Raw genomic sequence first — 12,729 nt, forward strand, 5'->3', positions numbered from 1 at the left:
ACACACACACACACACACACACACACACATACCTTACTAGTGTGGTGTGTGTATGTGTATACATGTAGTAATTAATGAAGAGGTCAAGAATTTTAAAATGGGAAGAAATGAAGAGGGGGAAAGGTGGAAATTATGTAAATGGATTTCCTCATGTAAGAAATTCTCAACAGCAAAAAGGTGAATGAAAAAAGTGGAAATAAGAGTGTGCACCTAATTTGCTGTTGTTTGCTTGAAGGGAGGTAGAAAAATGTACAACAGCTACAAGGAGATAGGAAGTTCAGAGTTTAATTAGTGAGTAATTCACTCAAGGGAAAGAACCTGGTGACAGAGAAAGAGTTAATTAAAGAAAGGAAGTCTTGAGAAGACCCTGTCAGGATACATGATGAAGAGAGCTCTCTATGGAACCTATCTACTAGAATGTATTTACGGGAGGCAGACATATTTGTGCTTACACAGTAACTTATCTTGCAGTTCTAGTCAGCAGTAGAGGGATTCGGGTGAAGCAGAAGGGAAACTATCCAGGGACGTGAATGTTCGGAAGTGTCCCAAAATAATGAGTGATTATTTTGACTCATGGTTGAGTCACTTTCTTTCCTGTGGTCCAGCCCAGACTAAAAACCTGGATACCGGTTGCTTCCTTGAGGTCCCTCCTTTTGTTTATTTTTAGTCATTGCTAAATTAAGACATTTTTACTTTAAACATTATAAACCTGTTCGTGGTACCTGCTTGTTGCCTTCACAGACTGGAACTCCACATTGCCATCAACTCAAGATGGATCTAGTACTCCCAAGAGGAAAGATCTTCACGAACCACACAACTGTTAGCAAATTGGAAGCAGATGGTCACCAGCAGCAAACTGCTCCTTGCCTCAGTGTCTTGCATCCTTCACAGAATTTAAAAGCTTCAAAGGAAGCAGTTCATTTGACAAACCTAAACCCTGCATAGCCTGTGCACAGTCAAACTGTCGCAAAGGTGAAAGGGGATCCTGCAGCAGGTCTGTCTTTTCCTCTTCCTTGCCTCTTTCCCATCCTCCTCCTCCTGCTTTAGAATGTCAGCATGTACAATCTGTGGAAAATTCCTGCTTTTATCCAGACCAGTCTCTCGAATGACTTCCTTGAAACAAAAAAAGACAGAGCATGCTTGCTTTCTGGAAGCCCAAGCCGTGGCGTTGTTTTGTGAACAAGATGATCTGATCCTGAAGATCGAAGTGTGGTGGAGTTGCTTTCAGTAATTTGGGTGCCTGTGATGTACACACAGGAAAATGGAAACAAAAAGAACAATTCCACTTATTGCACAAACTGCTATCACATCAAAGCAAATGTTAAGCATTTCCTAAGGTTATGTGAGCAAACATTTCAATTTATAAGAAAAGATTTTTCCCAAAGGGATATGCTGACCTTTCAAAGCGGGGGGTGGGGTGTATGCACAATGTGCTCAGATGCCAAGCGGTCTGACATTTGTGGCAGAAGGAAGTCTGTGATTTGCATTTGTCATAGGCTCCACCCAAGCAGTTGGGTCTGTGCTTCTCCCTTGATGGTTTTCTTTTTTAAAAAGTTTGGCGTAGTTTTCAAACTTCCATTTTGGGTCAGTGAGTACTTACACAATTCATGTATTCCTAATCTCGTCCAATAAAATAAGCAGCAATTTAGGAAAATAAATTTATAGCAAACAAATCTTGACACAATGTCCACAAACTCCTAGCTGACTGAAAAAAGAAAAAAAAAAAGAAAAAAGGTATAGTACGTCCAAATACAACGAAATAGGTTTATATCAGTTAATTAAGTTTAAGCCAGAGAGCATGGTGGCACACACCTTTAATCCCAGCACTTGTAGCAGAGGCAGGTAGACGTACCATTTCCAGGACAGCCTGGTCTACATAGCGAGTTCCAAGAGAGTCAGGACTACACAGAGACACCCTGTCTCGAAAAATGATTAGTGGCAGTAGCAGTAGTAGTATCATTATTTTTAAACCACTAGAAATGTATTCTGCTATAACTACCAATTTTGCCTGTCATGGCTGTAACAATGATTCTAACAAAAATTCTAAGTAATTTTGAAATCCAAATAATATTCAGAAGAATTTTGTTTTAAGACCGAAGTATTTCCACAAAATTCAAGTTTGTTAAAGGTATATCTATTAAAAAAGCATTTTGAACAAGAAAAATCCAATATATAAAACATACTCCTAAGTATGAAGCATTTGGAATGACAGTGTGGGACCTTGCCATCTGCCTTCACCCATCTCCTACCACAGAGAGGGCGTAGCATCTGGAACAGTTTGAAAACCACTTTACCATATGAAAACTGTCAGCTTATGCAAGACTTCATCTGGAAACTCTCTGGTTAGTACTATTCTTACCAATGTATTGGCCAGTGTCATATAGGTTTAACTGTGAAGAGGACTTATTACCTCCCACTCAGAGAACAGAGGCCATAAACGCAAGCATCTGGGACCACAGTGACATAAACTGATGTAAAATTCAGCATAGACTCAACCTGTACATATCAGAGCAGGCATCACAGCTTAAAATGTCCAGCCTTCCTCTGAATCAAACGTTCCTACACTAAGTAAGCATAAGTCCTTACAATCTTAAACTAACATTTAATGTTTCTCCACAAGCACATCATGTCAGGTTTACTTAGTTTATGGAGAAAATGAAAACAGTTTTAATAATTTCTCTAGCTCCCCTAGAATGTAGTATATTAGGTATGAGAGAGGTGGGGCTTTCAAAATATCAGCCATGTACTACTTTGATCCATAAGGGTTCCTCCATACTTCACTTAACACAACAATAACATGCTGATTTAAATTTTTATTTATTTATTTATTTATTTTGGCATTTTGAGACAAGGTCTCACTCTGTAGCTCAAGCTAGCCTTGAATTTGTGGTCCTCTCACCTTAACCTATTAAGTGTTCAGATCATAAGCATCCACCACCACGATGTTTTGAAAAGTGTATTCTCATTCTCCAGACATGGTGACACATGCCTTTAATCTCAGCACTTGGGAGGTGGTGGCAGGCAGATTTTAGAACTCTGTGAGCTCAGGACTATGAGGTGAGCCCCATACGAATAAGACCCTATCCAAAAAAAGAAAGTAGAATTCTCACTTTACCTAGCAATGGTGTTGTTTTTCTGCTACAAAATAAGCAGTTTTAGTCAACATAAATCAACAAGCATAGAAGCAACAACTGTGGAGTTAAGAATTCAAGCTATAGAACAGATAAGTGCCCCACCTGCCCTCAACACCCTCCCATCCCCTCCTTGTGGATCCCAAAGACCCACCCTGTTGACACCCCTTCCCACCCCACCTCCAGCACCCATTCTTGTGCCCCCCTCCCCCTACATGGGCTGATATCCCTGGCTCAGATGGAGGCCACACCAGCCACAACAGGTGCAGGCCATTCCAGTCAGAAGAACAGAAGCCCCCTGTCAGACCAAATGCCATGCTAGCTGCCACAGGTGCAGGCCCCAATTCTGCTGGAGACTACCTACTGGACCAGAGGTCATCCCAGCCATCAGAAATACAAGTCACAAAAACCAGAAAACCAAACAAAAAACCGAACCCAAGGAAAAAAATACCACCCACCAAAAACAAACTCAGAAATTGGGACATAAACCTATAGTCATCCCAAACCCAAATGCCTAGATGCCAATATAGAAACACAATCAAGAACAGCCAAGGCAATATGGTACCACCAGAGCCCAGCTACCCTACTACAGCATTCATGAATATTCAACAAGAAAATGATCATAAAACAAGCTTTATGAAGATAATACAGGTCCTTAAAGAGGAAATGGATAAATTCCTTAAAGAAATCCAGGAAAATACAAACATAAATTCCTCAAAGAAGCCAGAATAACAAACAATTGGAGGAAATGAATAAATCCCTTAAAGATGACCAAGAAAAACAAACAGGTGAAAGAAATGAATAAAACTGTTCACGATCTGAAAATGAAAACAGAATAAAGAAACACAAACTGAGGGAATTCCAGAGATGGAAAATTTGGGTAAGCAAAAAGAACTACAGATGCAAGCATCATCAACAGAATACAAGAGATGGAAGGGAGAATCTCAGGTGTTGAAGATTCGAGAAAATAAATAGATGCATTGGTCAAAGAAAATGTTAAATCTAATATTTTCCTGACATGAAACATCCAGGAAAGCTGGGACACTATAAAAAGACCACATATAATATTAATAGGAATAGAGGAAGAATTCTAGCTCAAAGACCCAGAAATTATTTTTAACAAAATCATAGAAAAAAACTTTACTAACCTAAAGAAGGACATACCTATAAAGGTGCAAGAAGCTTACAGAACATCAAAGAGATTGGACCAAAAAAAAAAAAAAAATTCCCCTAGTCACATAATAATCAAAGCACTGAACATATAGAACAACGAAAGATTAGAGGTTGTAAGAGAAAAAGGTTAAGTAACATATAAAGGTAGACCCATTAGAATTACACCCAACTTCTCAATGGAGACTCTAAAAGCAAGAAGGGTCTGGCCAGATGTCATGCAGACTCTAAGATACTACAGATGTCAGCCCAGGCTACTATACCCAGCAAAACTTTCGATCACCATAGAGAAAAGAAGATAGTCTATTACAAGGTCAAATTTAAACAATATATAACCACAAATACAGCCCTACAGAAGGTGCCTAAAAGCAAAGGGATTAACTATCCTATGAAAACACAGAAAATAGAACTTCACATCAGCAAAACCAAAAGGGAAGTGTGTGTGGTACACACATATACACACACACCACCACCACCACCACCACCACCACCACCACCACCACCACCACCACCGACAAGAACAAAATAACAGGAATTAACAATCATTGGTCATTGATATCTCTCAATTCAATTGACTCAATTAGCTAATAAAAAGGCAAAGACTAACAAAATGGATGCAAAAACAGGACCCATCCTTCTTCTGCATACAAGAAACACACCTCAACATCAAAGATAAATATTACCTCAGGATAAAGGATTGGGAAAAGCAAATGGCCCCAAACAGCAAGCAGTGTACCTACACTATTATCTATCAAATAGACTTCCAAACAAAATGAATTAGGAAAGATGGAGAACACTTCATATTCATCAAAGGAAAAGTTCACCAAGATGACATCTCAATTCTTAACATCTAGGCCTCAAACACAAAAGTACACACATTTGTAAAGGAAACACTATGAAAACTTAAATTGCAAACCGAACCACATGCATTAATAGTGGGAAACTTCAGTCCTCAACTCTTACCAAGGGACAGGTCATCCAGAAAAAGAACTAAACTGAGGAATAATTAACCTAACAAACACTATGAACCAAATAGCCCTAACATATGTACAAAACATTTTACCCAAAATAATACACCTTCTTCCCAGCACCTCACAGAACTTTCTCTAAAATTGACCACATACTCGGGTCACAAAGCAAGTTTCAAGATATACAAGAAAACTAAAATAAGCCCCTGCATCCTATTAGACCACCATGGATTTCAACAACAGAAAGAAAGCCTATAAACTCATGGAAACTGAGACACTCGACACTGAATGAATACTAGGCAAAGGTAGAAATAATAAAAGAAATTAAAGACTTCCTAGAACTCAATGAAAACAAATGTACAACATATGTTGTGTCCCAATGAAAGTGGTGTTAGGAGGAAAGTTCAGAGCACTACATTCCTTCACAAAACAAAAACAAAACAAAACAAACAAAACGAAGTGATCTCCTACTAGCACCTTAATAGCACTCTTGAAAGCTCTAGAACAAAAAGAAACAAGCTCATTCAAGAGTAGACAGCAGAAAATAATTAAACTGGGGGCTGAAATCAATAAAAAGAAGCAAAGAGAACAATACGAAGAGTTGGTTCTTTGAGAAAATCAACAAGGTAACAAACCCTTCTCCAAATTAAAAGAGAGAGAATACCCAAACTAACAAAATCAGGAAGGAAAGCGGTAGCTGTGACAGACACCAAGGAAATCAAAAGAATCATTAGGTCATACTTCAAAAACCTATACTCTGCCAGGTGTGGTGGCGCATGCCTGTAATCCCAGCACTCGGGAGGCAGAGGCACGTCGATCGCTGTGAGTTCAAGGCCAACCTGAGTCCAAGACAGTGAAGGCTACACAGAAAAACCCTGTCTCAAAAAGAAAGAAAGAAAAAGAGAAGAAAGCCCCGTACTCTACAAAATTGGAAAATCTAAAAGAAATAAGACAATCTTCTTGATAGACACCACTTACTAAAGTTAAATTAAGATCAGATAAACAATTTTTAAAGAAGAGCTAATATCAATATTCATCAAACTATTCCACAAAATAGAAACATTGCCAAATTCAGTTTATGAGGCCACAGTCACTCTAATACCCAATCCACACAAAGATCCAACAAAGAGTCTTACAGACTGGGTAGTTTATGGAAGATTAGCCTCCCTAAACTCATGGGTTTGACTACTTGGCTTACAAGGAGTGGCACTATTAGATGTGGCCTTGTTGGACTACTTGTGGCTTTGTTGGAGGAAGTGTGTCGCTGTGGAAGCAGGCTTTGAGGGCTCATATATATACTCTCAAGTCTGGCCGGTAAGAGACAGTCCTCCTGGCTGCCTGCGAATGAAGATGTTAAACTCTCAGCTCCTCTAGCACTATGTCTGCCTGGGGAATGCCATGCTTCCTGTCATGATGATAGTGAACTAAACCTCTGAAACTCTAAGCCAGCCCCAAGTAAATGTTGTCCTTTATAAGAGTTGTCTTGGTCATAGTATCTATTCACAGTAATAAAACCCTAAGACACAGACTAATTTCCCTCATGAATATTGACCCACAAATACTAAATAAAATACGAGCACACTGAATCCAAGAATGCATCAAAAAGATTATGTACCACTATCAAGTAAGTTTATCCCAGAGATTCAAAGATGTTCAGCCTACAAAATATATCAATATACTCCACCATACAAACAAACTGAAAAAGAAAAAGACCACATGATCACCTCATTAGATGCTGAAAAGGCCTTTGACAAAAATCCAACACCCTTCATAATAAAAGTCCTGGAGAGAGTTAAGATACAAGGGTAATACCGCAACATAATATAGGTTATTTACAGCAGGCCTACAGCCAGCATTAAATCAAATGGAGAGAAACTCAAGGCAATTCCACTAAAATCAAGGACAAGGCAAGGCTGTCCACTCTCTCCATATCTATTCAATATAGTACTTGAAGTTCAATAAAGTTCTAGCTAGAGCAATAAGACAGTTAAAGGAGATTAAGGGGATAACAAATTGGAAAGGAAGAAATCAAAGTATATATTCACAGATGATATGATACTAAACATAAATGACTGCAAAAATTCTACCAGGGAACTCTTACAGCTGACAAACACCTCAGTAAAGTGGCTAGTTACAAGATTAACAAACAAAAAACACCAGCCCTCCTAAATAAAAATGGCAAACAAGCCAAGAAAGAAATCAGGGAAGTAACACCCTTAACAACAGATACAAATAATACAAAATATCTTGGAGTAACCCTAACCAAGCAAGTGAAAAGTCCTTTATGACAACTTCTCCCATGCTCATGGATCAGTAGGATTAACAGTAAAATGGCCATCTTAGCAAAAGCAATCTACAGATTCAATACAATTCCCATCAAAATTCCAACACAATTTTTACAGACCTTGAAACAATACTCATCTTCAGATGGAGGAACAAAAAAACAAAAAACACAAACAAACAAACAAAAACCCAGGATAGCTAAGACAACCCTGTACAATAAAAGGACTTCCAGCAGTATCACCATCCCTCATTTCAAGGTCTACTACAAAGCTAGAGTAATAATAACAGCATGGTATTGGCATAAAAACAGATAGATAGGTTGATCAATGGCATCAAACTGAAGACCCAGATATAAACCCACATATCTATGGATACCTGATTTTTTACAAAGAAGCCAGAAATAATATACAATGAAAAAAAAAAAAAAAAAGCAACTTCAACAAATGGTGATGGTCTAAGGATATCTACATGTAGAAGAATACAAATAGATCCATGTCTATCATCTGAACAAAACTCAAGTTCTAGTGGATCAAGGACCTCAAGACAGAAGAGAAAGTGGAGACTAGCCCTGAATGCACTGGCCTGAGGGACAACCTTCTGAACAGAATACCAATAGCACAGGATCTAAGATCAGTCATCAATAAATGGGACCTTATGAAAATGAAGTTACTGTAAGGCAAAGGACACGGTCAACAGGATAAAATAGCAGCCTCTGCATATATGTTAGAGTTGTGTAGCTTGGTGTTCTTGAAAGACTCAACAGGCATGGGGACTTTCTCTGATTCTTTTGCCTGCTTTTGGGACCCTTTTCCTCCTACTAGGTTGCCTAGTCCAGCCTTAATATCAGGAGTGTGCTTAGTCTTATTAGAACTTGATATGCCGTGTTTGGTTGATATCCCTGAGAGGCCTGCCCTTTTCTGAGGGAGATGGGGAGATGTGGGGAGAGGGGCTGGAGAAGAGGAAGGAAGGAAACTGTGGATGGGATGTAATAAATGACAAAAAAATAAATTAAAAATAAAATAAAGAATACAAACTATGTTCTGAATATTTTAACCAGTTAAACTACAGGGTGATAGTTAATAATTTATAAGGAACCAAAACTGACAGAAAAATAAGAAAATATACCATCGACTAAGGACATCTTTTTTGAAAAAAAAAAGTTTTTTTTAATGTTGAATATTTTCTTGGTCATTCTGCATCTCCACCAAACCCAAAAAATGGTTATAGATGGTCTACAGAAGAAAGGTCTCTCAGAAGCCATAGTACTGGTCTGCACATGTATGACACCTGTGGCCTTTGCCTTATTAGCATTACGTCCCAATCAAATGAGATATCTGGCGTTATTTTGCAAATGTGAAATTATGTTAATTCATTCTGCCTTGTCCATATCAGAAGCAAATAAACTCTGAACACTTAATGGCATAGCACTGTCACTCAGTTTGTCATCAAGTACAGAAAATAAAACTAAGCTCGTTTTCTTCCAATGTATTAGTTAAGTATTTGAACCCATGCCACCAGCCTCCAAACAATTACAATGTAGTCCTGACAGGCATGTAATTCACTATGTAGACAAAACTATCTTTGAACTCAGAGATCCACCTGCCCCTGTCTCTTAAGTGTTGGGATTAAAGACATATGGTACTATGAACATTTTAAAATAAGATTTTAAGCCAGGCATGGTGGCACACGCCTTTAATTCCAGCACTCAAGGAGTCCGAGGCAAGCAGATCTCTGTGAGTCCGAGGCCAACCTGGTCTACAATATGAGTCAGGACAACCAAAGCTACACAGAGAAATCTTGTGTACATAGAAAAACCCCTAAATAAATAAGCTTTTAGAAAACACAAACAGGTATTATTACTATAATTTATTAATACCATCTTCAGTGAGTTAGAAGTGGGGAAGAACATCTAAAACCTAGTATTTTGGGCAGTTTATAGTACATCCAGTTCAAATTTCACCACTAGGAATTCTGATTAATCACTTATATTACCTGCTCTGAAGCTTTTCATTTTATGCCATATTGATTGAACATGCAGTTGACTTCCTAAGCTTTACCCTCTCAGTATGTAAAATAATGACAGCATTTACTTACAGGATTGCCAGGCAGCTTGTACACAGTTTCTCAGACTTACTGCTAAGTACATGCATGATACTTAGGTTTCCATCACTACAACAAAATATCAAGGTGAACAAATGGAGGAAATTTTTACTTTGGCTTACAGTTTTAGAGGTTTTAATCCAGTGTCCTGGTCCCATTGATTTCGATACTGTGGTAAGGTGGAACATCATGAAAAGATAAAGTAGAGGAAATATCCTCATCTGTAGAAACTGAGAAAAGAAAGAGCGGCCCATGTTCCCAGCATCCCTTTCACCCTTAAATGTCCACACCCTCATGAGCAGAAGCTGGCAGCCAAGCCTTCCTTCAACAGCCATCAGGGGATGGACATTTAAGATCGACAACATCACATCGTAACTACGGACTTCACCCAAAAGGCTATGGCCAAGTCTAACCAGCCAGCCTCTCCTACCTTCTGCAAGCACCAACAGCAGCACTGCAGAGACAAGCAGGAAAGGTACCTGTAGGAACTCAGAGAGAAAAGCGCAAGTGCACAGGGCCTGAGTACTCCCATTTCCTTTTCAAGTTTTAGAAAAGGCCGAGTTATGTAGCCCAGGCTGGTCACTAACTTTATGCAGTTCTCCTTCAGCCTCCTAGTGTTGAAGGAATGGACCTGGCCCCCATACCTAGCTAAAAACTATTTGGTACTTACACTTACCAGGTAATACTCTCAGTTAATCCTTAAAACCATCATTTCCATTTAAAAAACAAACAAACTTGCAAACCCAAGACAAAAACTGCTTAATTTTGTACCATCTCTTCAACTCTAAAGTTTTCAAAGCTGCTGTGACCAGATTAATGAGTAAAGAAAACACCTGCAGAATAGCCATGGAAAAGAGAAGGCTCAGGTTAATTGGGGTTGAGAACATTTTCAGTTTCTCTGCAAAAGCCGCTGCATACAAACTGGCAGTCAGCAGCAGGTATATGCAAGGGCAGAGACAAATTTCTCAGCATGAGGTTGGGTCGTATTTAGGAAGTTCCAAAAAAAAAAAAGTCTCTTTACAGCCAGACAAGACAGAACATGGCCTCTGGTAAAAACACACCTTAACACCTCCCAAAACACACCCAATGGCTATTAACTAAGGGATACTGAAAAGAAAAAGGGAGAAAGAAAATAAAGCAAGAAATAAAAAAGTGGCATATGAAAATTTAGTGGGTCATGACTGTAATCTCAGCACTAGGGAGGTAAGGCAGGAGGATGGCAAGTTACAATTCCAGTTAGCCTGGGCGATGGAGGAAGTTCCCCGACCAGTGGAGGGGAGGCAGGGCAGGAGAGAGGGAATACCAAGAAGAAAGGAGGGGGAATTGAAAAGGAAACCCTCAGCTGCAGTTGTTCCAATGACCTTGGAACAAGCTGTAAATGTTGTAAGGAAAAATAAAGGCAATTACAGGCACACTCAGCTCTTTTTGACGTCATAGCAATTCAAAAACAAAGAGCTAGGTCAAAGGTAGCATCACGTTACTGGTGAATCAAATGTACTCTTCATGGATCTGCCATCTTTCCCAGCCCTCTAATTTCCTTCTGGAAAAGCATAACCTTCCTCCCCTAAGACAACCAAGCTGTAGAACAAAGCCCATGCCTCACTCCCCACTTGGCTTCCACTAGAACTATTCACCTCCCATTGCCTTCCACACTTAAAGGATTTCCTTTGAGCAAAGGAATAGAGTGTGAAAGTGACAGCAATTGGTAGATTCTAGCAACTATGAACTTGATAGATACATTTACTTAAGGTAAACGTATCTGCTATATTGGGTTCAGCCCATCCTTTTAGTACACAGATCACTGGTTCCGGTTAGGGTTGTACTTACTGATAGCCTAATCTATATTCAGGTCCTATCATTGTCATCTTTTTGTCAACTACAAATCTTCATCCAGGAACAGCCACTGTTGTGGTCTGAAGTGAGTACTTACCAAACTTGAGCGATCCACATGAAAATGTTCTCAAATAATCAGTTCAAAATATCTGGTCAGACATCACAAAGGGCCAAGAAAGAGTATTCTAGGTAAAATTTAGTAAGAGATGGTTGGATATTAAACATTAATAAACATAAAATGAGCTTTATATTATCTTTGATTATTTACCTCAAACACAGAATTCAGAATATGAGTAGAAGCGTTCAATAAGCATCTAAAATCCATTATGTCATGCTGGGCAGTGGTAGCACATGCCTTTAATCCCAGGACTTGAAAGGCAGATCTGTGAGTTTGAGGCCAGGCTAATCTACAGTGTGTTTCAGAACAGCCAGGACCACTGAGAAACCATCTCAAAATAACAAAACCAAAAACTACTATGCCTTATCAAAATTAAAAGAACTAAAATAAAAACCATAAGCTTACCAGTTAAAGAAGGCAGTTTGCTTTCATGAAGTATCATATGTATTTGATTCCATGAATTTTGTGGGGATCATATATACCCAATTTGAGACAGGTATTTATATAAAAGTATTTCAGAATTGTTAAATAAAAATATATTTCTTTCTAGTTAATCATATAATCTATAATTTATAAATGGTTTTTGTTTTTCAAAAGCTAAAGAGCCAAGCATAAAAAAAATTACTTCTCACACTCAAAAAGCATAACTAGAGCATACTTCAATACTTTACAACTGTTGGGGGAAAGCAGTAAAATTAACCTCACTAAAGAAAACCATCCTTTATGAATTCTACATTCATGGACATCATAAAATATCTTTATAATGAGTAAATAAATAATTGGGAGAGAATAATTACTAAAATTCTAAATAACTCCACCCAATTGAGAGTGCTGAAGAAATAGTAAACACAGTAACTAACAATGTGGTCTGCTGCTCAAAAATTCCTTCAACCATAGTTAAATTCAACTGAATACAATCCTTAGTCTGAAAGGATAGGCTAAGAGACTTTTAAAATTCTCAGTGCAAAGTTATTGACTTTACTAAGAATTATTACCTTACTTCAAATATATTAATAATGTTTAGCCTGTAAATGTCTATGACATTTTAAAGCCCCATAAATGTTAATTCTGGGCATTAATTTTGAAGACATCTTTAAAGTTTTCAAAGCCACAGAAAATCAGGCCA

The sequence above is a fragment of the Acomys russatus genome, chromosome 17, assembly GCF_903995435.1.
Source record: "Acomys russatus chromosome 17, mAcoRus1.1, whole genome shotgun sequence".
In the NCBI taxonomy this organism is placed as follows: Eukaryota; Metazoa; Chordata; class Mammalia; order Rodentia; family Muridae; genus Acomys; species Acomys russatus.